The sequence below is a fragment of the Anguilla anguilla genome, chromosome 3 (genome assembly GCF_013347855.1).
Source record: "Anguilla anguilla isolate fAngAng1 chromosome 3, fAngAng1.pri, whole genome shotgun sequence".
Lineage (NCBI taxonomy): Eukaryota > Metazoa > Chordata > Actinopteri > Anguilliformes > Anguillidae > Anguilla > Anguilla anguilla.
This window is the reverse complement of record NC_049203.1, coordinates 28,374,169-28,389,009: the sequence shown is the minus strand read 5'-3', so window position 1 is coordinate 28,389,009 and position 14,841 is coordinate 28,374,169. Positions and strand designations below refer to the sequence as shown.

Here is a 14,841-nt window from a genome sequence, read left to right as displayed (position 1 = left end):
AAGTCACCATTAACCGAAAGTCATTAGCCTACTGACAGTCTAGGTATAGCGGCCCTATGTGAGTACGAGAGGTCAAATTAATCAAGTATGGAAATTAATTTACATGAATTCTGAGACTTCTTTCTTGGGAAGAAAGCGGTCTCGTTGAATGGCTTATTTAAAAAGAAAACTTTTTTATGTGTGCGTTTAATTGTCAAATACTTACTCTAACCTATTTTTTATCCTTTTATATAGCTTGGCAGATGTAGTTTAACTTTCCTAAAATAGTAAAATTATTTTTAGTATTAATATTGTAGCGATTTCTACTTTGAGCCATTGAGTCCATTTATTAACTTGCCAAGTAAACGTAGCTAAAGGTAAACATTACATGCGGCCAATATGCAAATGACTGGTACAAATCACAATGAAGCCTGACTGGCTATTCCCCAGCCCAATCCTAGCTATTCACAAACAGGTAAGTGTTATACAACTACATCAACTATACACAGATGCGGCGGCCGGTTACAATATCATAAAAAGTAGGCCCAGATAGCGGTTCTCCTGCGTTACAAGTTCAAATATCCTGCCATAGGTCGTCATCAATATCGTATCTTATTGAACCTATGTTTTGTAGTTGTCCATGACCATGAAATGCACTTTTGTACGTCGCTTTGGATAAAAGCGTCTGCTAAATAAATGCAATGTAATGTCATGTAGCCTATATTTACTTGAAAAGTGAAAATTTTCTAGCCGACTAGGACGTATCTTGGCTATATCCTGGTAAAACCTCGGCTATATTGGGATTAATTTAGTCCATTTGTTAAAATGTCTATTAACCTAGATTTCCACCCCTCTCGATTCTGATTTGTGCTCGCTGGGGGGTAAGGTGTAAAACTGCAGGAACGAAAGTCCAGTCCGAGAAAAGAGTGCTCCTGAATTTTTTCAAACCTTCTGTGTATTTTAATTTTAGTAATGATAGAAGCACGGACTTCTGTTACTTTCTTACGTTTTAAATACTACCCATTGGACATTACCGGGCATTTCTTCTGAATACTTTAATGTTCTTAACTTTACTTGCGTTTAATCCTAAATGAATTCTCTCTCTATCTCTCTCTCGCGCGCGCGTAAGACAGTTACAGAGTTTTTAAAATAAGTCGAGCGGGAAGTCAAGATGTTAAGTAAGTCAAGATGTTCATAAATCTGTTGAGTGCATAGTAATCCATTAACCACTTCCTATTTTATACTCTTTAATAGGCTCTTGCTTTGTTTCATTTTTATTGGTAGGATTAGGGATGGTGACGCTGCGATATACATCATATTATTTTTACCACGACCAATGTTATGTTATTTAGAAACAGTGATGCGAATGCATCTCTAGTCAGGCTGCTCCTGTCCATGGTCAGCGCTACGAGAGGCTGCATTCGCGCCCCAACACATCGTGTCAGGAAAATACAGAACAAACATCACGGTAATACAATTTGTTTATAGAGCTCCTTTACTTAAGGATGAAGGGTTCTTTGTCGGGCAAAATTATTCAATCTAGGAGCTTTCACACCTCCCATGGTTCCATAAAGAACAAAAAGGGTTCCCCTTCAAGCCAAAGAACCCTTTCAGAACCCCTTTCTCTGAGTGCATAGGCTACACAGCACTGATGGTCATCAGTATAACGTAGTCTTGTAATACCCCCTCCCCAGTTTTCTAAATGCGTGTGTATAGTTTTGCGCATACAGAAAGACTTTTGCCTCATCGGCCATAGCGCGGCGAACCTCAGAGCCTTCTGATCCGTATCAAATTGCATTTCGGGAGCGAACGGGAAAACACCGCCGTCGTACGCCACCTTTACTCTCTCTTCGCCTTCTTTTCTAATGAGTACTCGTAGGCTGCCTTCGTACACACGCATTTATAAAACATACTTGTTTGTGTTTAGCGAACTATGTATGAACTTGCGCCAATATGTAGGCAAATCTAATTTCTCTAGCACAATTTTTGAAGTGACGTCTATTCAATGTTGAACGTGGTCAGATAAATAGCATAGACCTAATTACCACTTCACTGACCACCAAACAATAAAGGCAAACGTTTTAACAAAAATAGTTTTAATAGTAATTCTGTTTCCAGATTTGCAATCATTTCCGCATTTTGTGGTCTAGGCCTATTTTATTTTCGCTGCCACCCCATGCTTCGGCTCTCGATTTTCTGAAGGGCGTAAATTTCGAGCAGCACTGGTGCGTACTAACGTACTGAAGTATTGGGATAGAGTGCTGTGCAACCGACTGTCTCCCCGGCCACCCTTGTAATATATAAGCAAACAGGAAATTACTTTCCACATAGCAGTACTAAATCAGAGGTGCTGATTTAATTAGAGGTGCAAGATGCAGTATCAGAGTTAATTATACATTGAACATTTTGCTGTACATTTTGCTTAAATACATTCAAGTCTAAAAACATAAATAGGATCGGGGCAAGGCTAAAATCTTTCTGCTTCCACTTGTTATTTTGTTGTAAATTCAGAAACTTCACTATAATTCGCCACATAGGCCTATTTTCAATGTGATTTTTAATCGTAGGCCTACTGGTGTTTCGGGGGCGAAGTACGGATGATTTGGCTATCGTTTAATCTGTCATATTCGTAAATTTATTTGTTTCAATAGCACTCACAACCCCGGTTCGCAATTAAGCTTCCAGTTGTGCATGTTGTCCGGTTTTGACAGTCCCTAAATCTGGCAACCCGAGCTGTAACCTATAACTCATTTTCTCTAATCTGCTTGCAGGAACAGTAGGCCTACGCGACACTCCGGTGAATGCAGTTCCTGTGCTTAGCAAATATTTTCAAGACCAGCCTAGGATGTTTTCTAGAGATTTATTAACTCCAAATGATCTCAACCATGACGCCGTCGGTAATTTCATAAACTGACGGAACTTCGCTAAACTCTGCCTTTGTAGGCTACACCCGCTTGGACCACTAAAACGCAAAATCTTCAGATATATAACCGTGGTAGGCTATATAGAGGGTATCATCACAATGACAAGAGTGAAGACGAGCGTTTCAGAGGTTTAATGTCCGCGTCATGAATTCAGAAGAGCAGTCGTTTTCAAGCTTAATGCTGATCATTTTGGTAGAGTCAAACAGAGCCCTTTGTCCACCCACCTGCAGGCGATCGTTATTAAATGGTAAACATCTGTTGATTGACCCGACTCATTGCACGAACCAATGCTTCTACACATCTTATCGTGCCTTTGGGTTGTACATGAATAATGGGTGGTGGGGGGTTAGGGGGCTAAAAACTCGGACACGTGCCTGAGGCTGACTTGTAGCCTATTGTGACTTGTTAATACAGGCTTGTCGTATTGTGGCACTATCTGACTCTTTTTTCACGATTAACGCCAATAATGCAGACTAAGTAATAATTAGGAAATTATATTGTAGAATAGTTTGTTTTGATTACATGAAAAAAGTTTTGTCATGTAAAACGCCATGACTTTCACAGTTTGTGTGTTCCTTGTCACTGTTTTCTGTACAATTATGTGCGAAGTTCGCCACGTTTGTAGGGGCTATGGGTAAACAGACAGCAACAGGCAGGGTCCTGCACTCTACGTTTCACTGTTAGTGCTACGTACTGACCATTGTGTGTAGGCCTATGAAGCAGTGTTTTTGATTACTCGAGTAGGGAATCGAATATAGCCTACACTTCCGTTCAGGACTCTAGTGCAAGAGCCGCCTTGTGTCCTGTCCGTGAACCCTGCAACCCATGAAAGCTGCATTTGCTAAAAGGTGTAAATTGCACAAGCGAGTCAGTCGCGGTGACAATTACTCAGCTTAAATGAAGTTAATAAATGGTTTATACCGTTAGATATGTCTTTTGAAACCCCGACTATTACTAATATTACATGAAGTCATTAAAATAGGCGTAGTCTGCGCCTTTAAATATTTTGTGAAGCGCGTAGATAGCCTAATCTGTACCGCAAGCAAATTTAATTCGTGGGACTTAATTCTGGATTGCATCTAACTGTGTCTGTTTGCTACTTGTGTTGTAAAATAAAATAAGTAAACACACGTTTGATGGCGATTTTACGTTTTAATTAACTTCTGTAATAGAATCTATTCACGTGCTCATTGCGCATGCCTGATCAACAAGGGTGATGGGTAGCATATCTCAACCACCCCCTCCCCCTTCCCCCTTTTTTAACGTTTCAGCGCTTGTAAACAAATTTATCACAGCAGTAAATACTGGTTGGTTTCATTGATATTTCTACTTTTTTTTATATAGCCACAGGCCCCAGCTCTTTGAGAAATCCTTCCCGCCCTATAAGCGCATTGCACCGCCGTATGACCTTCGGGTCAGCTCCCGAGGGGTTGCGCGAGGGGGAGGGCTGCTGTCAGACTATACAGGCAATCCTATTACGGCCACAGCGTGCGTGATTATCTTGCTTCCTGCTGTACGGCGTAATAAACTGGTCTTTTACAGCTTGCTTCCAGGTAAATATAGCGCACAATGCTGCAAATACAATCGCGGCAAGGTATCCACATATAAGTGTCAAAATACAGACTCAGACTCTTCGTTCAGATCTTTCGTACAATCCATATTAAGGCTTTTTGTTTTGTATTGTTTGTTTCACATATCGCCTACAGCATTTAAAATGCTGTTTTTACTTTATCCATCATTTTACACAAGGTCATGCTTACCAGTCTTTTGTAACTTGCACAAATAGTTCAAAGTATGCCTATTGCTGAAATTTGAATTTCTAAAAATTTGTGAATTAGGTTGTAGCCTATATCGGTAAACTACGAATCAAATATAATCTAGGTTGACATTCTAAATTATGAAATCAACGGTATAGTCTGCTGCACGGGTTACACTTGTTCTCATCCCATTTTTCTGTAGCCTAGACATGCCTTTCTTGCTTGCTACTCCGTATGTGACAAGGACAACTAACTGCTTTATTCTCATTGAAGATCTATTCGTGTGTATTTTTGGACATTGGCCTACCAGCACCCATGAAAAGTACTCAGCAGTATGTACATCGCGAAATTACATAGGCTACATGCGGTCTTCGACCTTGGTCTGGACATGAGAATTCGGGTTAAATTCCCATGGGAGATACCACAGTTATAATTCCGTGAACCGTGCGCATTTTACTGTAGCTATAGGCTGCTTGTAAAACATTAAAGGAATGCCGTATATGGACTAAGGGTCTCCAATTTAATGTATTTAAAAATATTTTCAAATTCACAAAATCATCTTTGCAACAGCATCTTTAAGTATAAACTAATCCATACTATGAATAAATATTTAGTTTGGTGAGATTACATGGAGTGCGTCCTAAACACAGAGGAATGCCTTAAGTGTAGGGATAATGTTAGGCCTATTGTTAACATATTTCCGCTTTGTGAGCTAGCCTATTTTTAATGGAAAGCGAATGGAGACGCACGTGCAATTGCTGATCGTTTCCCGTCCCGCTTTCTCGTTCGCTCGAGACATTTTTTCTCTTGTTTTGTTTTACACAGCCGCCGAGCAAAGTGTGCTGGGGGTTTATGGTAATTGCGGTTCCCCGACTGGCCTTCTGGGTAAAGTCTGTGAGTGGGAGCGAATTGCTCTCCGCTCTCATTCTCCGTCGCACGCACGGAGACTGAAGCAGTTGGTGTCTCGGGCTGCTCAGGGCGGCAGAAAGAAGGAACGGGAACTGACAAAAAGGACGTAAAGATAAATATTTGAAACGTTTGATCGAGAAGCTGAATGGAAGGGTAGAAGATATCTTCAAAATGGGAATTATATATTCTACGCATTTACGAGGAAGTGCATAACTAGGCTACTAGTTACACTTAAAATCGGCGTGTGTTCGGTTTGAGCTGTTACCCAACATGGCGCTGCGAGGCATAACCAGGCTAAATTAATTGCCGGAGTCCAAGGACTGTCGCCACCTGTACCCTTGTGTTATAGCCTACACGGAGATTTAACCTTGCATTCGATCATAGGAATATACTGGTTTGGATCTTGGTTTCTGAGGATGTCTATGAACCACGTTACTTTTGCGCATTTTTCCCCCCGACTGGAAATACACAGAAACTTCGGATCGCTACAAAAAAGTACTTGGACTGCCTTTAGCAAATGTTAAACAAGAACACTTACCACTTCATTTTGCCCTTTTAATTAATACAGAACGAATCGCTCCGCGTTCAATCGACCGCTGTTGTTTTGCTCGTGACGGTGGTCTGAGTTTGGCTGGAATGTTTGCGCTTCTGTGAAACAGGATCTTGTCTGGTTTGAACTGATCAACTCGGAAATTTTAAACAGGAGAAATAAGCGTGATCTTCAATATACGATTGGATTCTGCACTGCACTGAGAGCTATATCAAAATTTTGTCCAGGTAAGAGAAATAGCTTGTTTATTTGAGCTGTTCGCTGCATCATCGGTTTCTTTTTCAAGTTGTTTTTTTTAACCCAGTACCGACGTCGAACGATTTGCGTTAATTTGCCGCGAACAGTTCATGGAATTTCATAAACAACTGCGACCTTCGTGGATTGTTCCGACCTGAATGCTGCGTTTTATCCGTAGCGATAGCGGACCAATTTGAACAGTCCTTTCTTCTTTACGTTTGCTTTTCACACATCTAGCTAGACTAACGTTACCTTTTACCTGAAAGTGTCCGTGTTGTGTACGGGGTTGGTCGATGTTAAATTGGGCTACTCCAATTGTTTTAAGCGAATCGGTCCGAACTGGATACATCCTTATGTCATAATGAATCGGTTCCAGCGCCGCGATTGGGCTTCCCGATTTGCGGACCAATTTTACAGTGGACCCTCGTAGGCTATATTCGAGGAGAAAGTGTGCTTGTTTTTAAAGAGAGAGTTTGTGACCGGTTTACCCGAATGAAATTCAAGGATTTGTTTTTAAAAGCCGGAGACGTTATCATAAAGAATATGACCTCCTGGACATCCACTTATGTTTTGTTGATGAAGGTAGACTACACGTTCCTGTGTCCAAGAAATCATGCGGGTAGGCTACGGATACGAGCCTCGCCCTGTGCACTTGTAGTATAGTCTACGTGCGAATGTGTAATTCAGCACGGAGGGTATCAGTAGCCTACTGTTTGCCTATGTGTACGGGAGGGCATTTGAAGGTTCGGATTCGTACCTCGCGGGACAGAGTGCAACTGTAACTCCACGAGCCAGGTGGATCCATCGGGGATGATGCATGCGAAGTCCCCATCCCCATTAGAACACAGAATGGCTTGTGCTGGTGCGAGCCAAACTGCAAGAGTGTATTCTACTTTGTGCCTATTTCTAGATCTAGAATAGGCAACCTTCGGAAACATTCGTAGACTACGCTTGTCCTAAATATCAGCGGGGAATCTTTATCTGACCCGCGTAACTGTAAGATCTGACAGGTCTAGTCCTTAAAAAAACAAGCTGTCCTCATGACGACGTTCATTATCCCTGGCGTTTGGTGACTGAATTTAATTTGAATGTCTGGCTTAATTTGACGCAACTAATTGAAAACCAGCGCGCAAATACGAACAATTGCTCAATCAGCCCAGAAGCGGTCTAGTGAAAAGGTAGGAAGTTTGCCTGTTTTCAGTGGTTATTCTAGACAAAGTAGCGTATCGTTTTAGCCCAGTTCCAGCCGATTTATATTGAGGTAGGACCAGTATGAACATTTTGTGAATGTGTGGTAAAGTCGCAGTATTGGTAGTACTAGCGCAAGTTTTGAATGTTTTGTAAAAGGATGATTTCTTAACCCGGACTAAAGCTGGCCGTGTGAGCAATACCCAGTACAGTTTCCACGAATAGGCTAAATGCCATTTATGAAACGATCCATTATTAGGATCGTTCGGGGGTTTTAATTTCGTAGGGGAAAGCGTATTACAAGGCTGACGATGTTATTCCCCAGTGAGAAAAAGCCTTAATCTAGAGGGGTGGAAGTCTAGGTTGAGCGACGTCTTGACATGAACGAACTAGGGTAACCACAATATAGCTCAGGTTTTACGTGGATGTAGCCTGGCTACGTCCTAGACGACTCGAAAACTTTGTAAACTGGGTAGAGTCTACCATTACATTACAGGTATTTAGCAGAGCGACTTAAACTTTTTACATTGCATTTATACAGCTGGATATATACTGATATAGTGAAGAAATGCTTAACCAATGCTGGTTAAGTACCTTGCTCAAGGGTACAACGGCAGTGGATCTACCCGGGAATCGAAACTGTGACCTTAAGGTTGTAAGACCAGCTCCTTACCCATTATACTACATTACCGTCACGCAAACCTGAAAAATAATGAAGCTGGTAGATGTTGTTCAATGTGACAGTTCACGGAGCGCTTCGTGTGCCCACAAAAAGTTTTCCCCCAGAGAATAAGCGGACACGTTATTGTTGCTATTTTACAATCAACCGATGATCCAAGTCGGATATTTAGCCTTATGTAGGGCTATTACAGTACGCTACACGACTCGCTGCCTATAGACGAACGAATGAAATGGTAGAATTAACTATGGATGATTCGTTAATACGAGGCTACTTATTGAGAATCCGCTACGCATATCCCAGCATGAAGTAGTCGCACGTAACGTACACAAGCCTGTATTTATAGAGTTATAGGCTACCGGATAGATTACGTACATTTTTATTTATTCTTTCTTTGGAGAAAGGGTTTTCAGTGTTAACACTAAATACAGTGTATAGGCTATGGGAAATGATTTGGGAAACGGACACTTTCCTTCTTTCGTCATTCTGGACTTCTCCACACAACTGCGGATTTAACAGGACGTACAGATAATATTGGAAATTAATTATAGACCGAAGTTCAGACGATAAGTGTGAACTAAGTCATACGACTGTGACACGCAATTGTGGTAGCATAGAAACCGTCGCGCCACATTAGATATCGATAAATCTTGGCTCCAATATCAATGCATACGTTTTACAATTTTAAGTTAAAATCCCAAATTGATGGCATAGAAAATATTAATCTGACCAAATTTTATTGAAAGACCTTATCGGACTTAGCCTGTGGAAAATGACCCCGCAGCAAGTGGGCTAGTCTAATTATGTCGTGTGTCGCCACTTCATTGTCATTTTTATTCTTTAAATTTAAGCAAAACCATCCCACGGCCCACTAAACTCGTGAAATTAGAAGAACTTAAGTTTGATTTCTACCTTATCCATTGCCTGGATTTGCGGTAGTAGCGGAGGGAAACTAAGATGCCTTTTCGTCCTATAGCGTTTCCACCGTCCCCCATATGTCAGTGTTTCTAATTCGTGAAACCATGTCTTTTCAAAATTAAGTTTTTGAATGCTAAGTGGTATGTCCCGTGGAAAACCAAAATCGTTGCCTAAACCTTAATCTAATATAGGCTAGCCTACTGCACGCTGGTAATTTTATTTCGTTACTGGGTGTACGATTTTATTCGAACATAGCCTATCAGTAGCGAGAATGTAGGTTTCTGCTTCGTCGCGCGATGTAAATCCATTAGGGACTGAGAATCAAGTTGCCATTGAAATTAGCAATAGCCTCAGTCTTTTAAAATGTGATTACTTGAGCAGACATCACATTTAAAATAAGTTGGCAACGTCAGAAATACCCCATAGTGTTTTGTTATCAAAGTTGCATGAAAAATCATAGACAATACCCTGCATCGCAAGGGGATGGCAAGGCTTAGGGAGGGGTGTGGTTAAATTAGGCTACACGTATTTTTGATAGTGGAATGTTAACTATGACAAATCGGAATAACCATGTTGGCGTTCCCGAGTGCCGCTTTTCAGGTCACGTGGCGCAACGTTCCGCTGATAATGGTTGGCAGTTTAGCCACACAAGGTCGTGGTTTTCTAGCACGTCCACATGCTCTAGTGCTGATAGTCGGCGTGGGCATGTAAACAAAAGGACTTTAGGTAATTGTTTTGCCTTTGATGAGCAGTTTCTATTTGTGACAGCTCTGTTTCCCGCGGGGCAATGTCAAAATGTTAATTTGCTATGCAATGGGACGGTTCACCGGACTGAAACAATGGAATACTGTCCCTGTACGTGTGCGTAGGATACTTATGGATGTGTTGGCATATCAAAATTCGCATGAAGACATTTTTATTATTTGTTAACTGGATTATTTTTATGTAGACTATAACTATGTTTTATCATTTCACATTTGTATACTAAGGGTTAACGTGCTGTTGTTAGGGAGGTTTTGATATTTATGCGAAATTTAAATGAGCTATTAGGACTAACCATTCATGTTCGAAGAGTTATTCGCTTTTGATAGGCGTGGCGCATGCGACAGTCCCCTTGCTTACTCCGTTAAACTATGGTTTTAGAGAAGTATTTTGAGATTCAGTAATTTTATGGGAAAGCAAGCCAATATCACCTATCACTTACCATGCCCTTTATCCACGGTCTTATAACGGTCTACAAGTAAAATAGCAATGAGAATACCAGGACTTTGGCTTGGACGCTGAAAGCCTTTGAAATAACTTTCATTGGAAGAGATAGCTCAAACTCCATTCTGTAGACTTTAAAAAACCTTGTCGGTTTGGGTGCATTGCTAATTTTTAAGGTTAGATTTTTTTTTTTTTTTTTTTTTTTTTTTTTGGGTGGGGGGTTTTTCTGATGCCAATAGTGGTTTCCAGTTAACAGTAACATCACATTTAGCATAGTTGGTGGTGACGGCGATGTGTGCGTTTGGCATTTAACTTAAACTATCTATCTGTCTATCTATCTAAAATGAAAAGCTTTTTTTAAACACGTTGTTCATAGTTCAAATGTGGAAAAAGACGGACGCGTTTAAAGGCCCAGTTCTCACAGAGTTAATAGGATGCACAGTGCCATCGTCAACCCTGTCGTCCATTTTAGCGTTTTAAGATTAGGCCTCCTTTGATAGTCAATATTAGAATATATGGCATTAGGCTGCAGAGATCTGGTTTCAGAGTTTGCTCCCGGCGGATACGTCATGGTTTGATTGAAGTCGCGCTCAGTCCGAGTCTCCCCCGGGACTGCAGCCTGAAACAGGAGAGCTCTTTTCTGTGTTTCAGAAAGCCTTTGTGCCGCAGGAGCTCCGCGTGCACGGATCGCTGCGCTTTCATAAGAACGTGTTACTGCCTATTCTTGCATTGTTTTCTCTAACGCTGAATATTTTACCCAGAGTTTGAGATTTGGAACCATTGCAGAATTGGCACTGGGTGTACACTCTTAGTAGAGTTGTTCCTTGTTAAAGCGTAGTAGTTTAGCATGATAGGGATCACATTAAATGCAGAGTCGACTATTTATGCTGGATGGTTTACTTACTAATCACCCTGTATCCTCCACAATGCTGGGCAGTAGTCAGTGTTGCCCATTTGTGTAGAAATACTGCAGATACATATAGATTAGGATAATATTTATTTTTTTGATGCTGTTGTATTGTGTACAGTTGTTAAATTCTCAAAACCTGCATTTTCGAGGAGCGCTGGCATCACCAGCTCTCCCACAGCAGGTCCCGACCTGAAGACATCGTTCTAGTTTTATTATGCCACTGCCTTAGGGCTTTGACTGCTGATGAAACACTGTAGAAACACTGCCACTTCACATCCTGTGCGAAGATAGGACGCTGAGAAACATGCGGAAAACCGTTTCCCCTGTTGAGCTACTGTGCATTGTATGTTTATCCAAATACGCTTACTGCTTACCTGCAAATAAATAAGCTTGTATTGTGGTCTGGGCCACCGTATTACATTGGTGGCTGTTGTGTTTCAGCTGCCGAGCCCTGAAACGGCCTTCACTATTCTGGGGGTCGCGCGCTTTTCTTACTATGCAGAAGGGTGGTAGCTACGTGGGTCTCGCATTGATTCAGAAATTACTCGTCGTTTTCAAAAAAAATTGGCAAGCACCATAAAATTGTATTCACTATTCACCCAAATGGATCGCCCCTGGTTACCAAATGGACTGGTCGCGCCCTTTAACAATGAAACGTCAAGGCCAGTTTTGATAAGAGGCGACACGCAGGGATCGATTTGCATTTTGAATGTTTGGTGACATAAAGAACCATTTCAGTCGCTTTCGTATTTGTCTTGGAATTAATCTGTGATTTCGACTGAAATCATAGGCTTTGTTAAAACACGGACTATACAATGGTGCTGTTGTTAGTTCTGATGTAAAATGTTTTTTTCATCATTGCACGCGCTATGCGGTCGGGAAAGAACGAGGCCTGTTTACAGCTAGTGCAAATAAAGCCACAGCTGTTTGGTTGTCCGTTGAGTTCCACCTCTCTTGGTATTTTCCCTCTTCCTTTCCACTCCCTAATCCCCTCACCAGCTCGACTGCATTCTTACAACGACCTTATTATAATGTAGGGTTTATAGGCTACTTAAACTTGTGGCACCGTTAGACCTACTTCTTGCCTTACTGGATTTTCCCCTTTTATTGGCTTAGCCTGTTTTGACTCGACCGTTCCATCTCTGATTGGAGTAATTATGTGGATCGAAACGACACAGGCAGTGATGTTTTAAATGGGTGTTAATTCTGTTTTCGGTCAAAGAAAGCCATCTCCCTAAAAACAAGACTGTCTTCCTTGAATGCCACATTTCCTTTTGGCCAATAGCCTACATGTCAAGTCCCCCAGTGGTACACGCGATTGCCATGAGGGATTGCTTCGTGAGCACAACAAGCAGACCTAAATCATAAAATGTAGGCTATAGGCCTACGTGAGAATCTGAGTGAAAACCACGGCTCGATGGTGTATTTGAACCAGTTACTGGTAGACCTGATCGACGGACAATTCCCTGTCCTGCTTTAAGCGAGATAATGGCTCAACCGAAGGCTATTTTGGGTGTGATCTTTTTGTTGGACATTACGGAAATGATCCATAGCGTTGTCACGTTGGTTCGTACATTTAGGTTCACAGGTCTACTCGAGCCTTTAGTTTTGTTTAATTTAAATGTTAAAAAAAAAAAAACATGGCACCGTATTGCTGTTTTTGACGTTAAGTAGGCAATGGAGGAGCCCAAATATAAAATTTAATTAAACTTGAAGTTTGTTTTCTTTAGTGCAAATATAACTCACTTGTAAAGCCATGGTGTGCCGTTGTGTCTGCTGGTGAACAAAATATCAAAGTTCCCTTGATATTCAAAATGTAGGCTAGTGTACGTTTTATCAATGGCAAGCTGGGTAACTGGGCTATTTTAATCTCAATTTTGTTCTGCAGTTGCAATTGAGGAAATTGCGTATTTCGTCTCGACAGATGAGGACGAAACTGTCTCGCACTGCACATAATGTTATCAGAAGGGCTATAATGAGAAACCGCCAATCTCAGCGTTGTACTTTAAGTTAATTGTTAGATGTTTTCAACGTTTTAAACACGGAAATTTGTGAAGAACTCTTCAGGCGCTCTACGTTCGCTGTAGCGCGGGAGAGAGCAGACCTTTGTGCTGCGCAGGGAAGAGGGTAGGAAAGCGATTACGCGTTCATTTGCTGTATAATCAGGTGTTTTCGATTCCCCGTGTGTCGCTTTCATTCTGAAGGGAGAGGAACGGGATGGGACGGGTTTTATTTGATCGATCGGCGAGTCCCTCGGCAGCATTGCTTTGTCATTGCGGGGAAACAGTGACCCCGTCACCTTCAATTATGCAAAACCAACTCCGCGAGTGTTAAATTCTGTTCCGAATGCCCTTCTCTTACTCTGTTTGGATTACACGTGGTTTGCACTTCTTGTAAATCCAAACAGCGCTGACGTATGTTACAGTTGGCAATATCATGGACTACAAATTCTTAAATTTTTCCAAAAATGTTTTATTGAAAACGTAATCTTTATACATAGGCTATATACAGCAGTTTCTTGTCTATTCGATAAATAACGCAGCAGTAAGGAATACCGTTGAACCAAAACGATTATTGTCTTTAGTAACTCCAATTAAAAGAGCCGTAGATGAAGATATATGTGTGCGAGTTATTGGCAACGAAAATGACCAGCCTATTCTGTGTCACTACCATGCCGCGGCGCCTCTCTTTATGTCATTGTTCCGGTCCCCCTCTCTGGCAGGCGGAATCCTGTGTCTTTAAAATGGCGCGGGCAGACTGTTTCCGACACGCAAGCAGCCTCGCTGTATGGAGAGAGGGAGCGAAAAGTTCCTTTGTGATACATGTTTATGCTGTGTATAGGGGCTCAGCCCTAATGTGCATAGTCTGTCTACCGCCTATACTGGTAGTTGTGTTGCTAACGAAATGTAACAAAACAAAAATATTTAGAATTGTAGCTACCTCGTGTGACCTGTATCAAAAATTATCCATGGTGCTCAAAAGTGGTCCTTAATCGCATAAGCTGTTTTTGAAGCTTGTAGACGCTACTGCAGCGTTGCATAACCTTACAGAAAGAAAAAGAAAAACAATTTAACTGGCTGCAACAACACGCACTGGGGTACAAGAGAGTAATTTGGTTGTTTGAGTATTAAGAGCATTTCATTTTAACTAAGCGTGTTGCCTGTGGCTACGATTACAATTTCGGTGAATAATCGATGTAAAGGAAAAGGTAGGATTTGTTGACAGTCAGACGTACTAGTTTTGTTTGACGTTTTCTGAAATTTGATTTTCATTTCATTTTGAGGTCGTTTGGTGTGCACTTTAAAGTCTGCCATCGGAAACTCTCTCCCGGAGTTTTGCGGAATGACTGCTCGAGCAAAGCATCGCAGTGTTTAATGAAGCATTTGCGGTTTAATTAAGCGGTTCGCTATGTACCCATCAGTGTAGAGTAGCCTGTGATATTGTCTGTCGTTCCTGCTTTCCGTCCATACATGAAATAAACATAAATAAAACTTTAAGACATGACAGTTTATTTGATGTTTTTTAGATGAGATTTCTGAACAGCATACGTTTATTTGCCTTTGGTTACATGCTAGGTCCATTGT

General features: G+C 41.3%; 1 protein-coding gene across 2 annotated transcripts in view; it reads left to right on the top strand.

Moving 5' to 3' along the window:
• Positions 1-1,425: 1,425 nt before the first annotated feature.
• bcor (BCL6 corepressor) overlaps positions 1,426-14,841 on the top strand; it is a 62,915-nt gene continuing 49,499 nt past the window's right edge. Inside the window, exon 1 of one of the 2 annotated variants that reach the window (XM_035407964.1) lies at positions 1,426-1,447. The gene's annotated coding sequence lies outside the window, so the exon portion shown is untranslated. Of the gene's footprint in view, positions 1,448-5,491; positions 6,347-14,841 lie in introns of those variants that run through there. The other variant, XM_035407963.1, reaches the window with a different exon arrangement.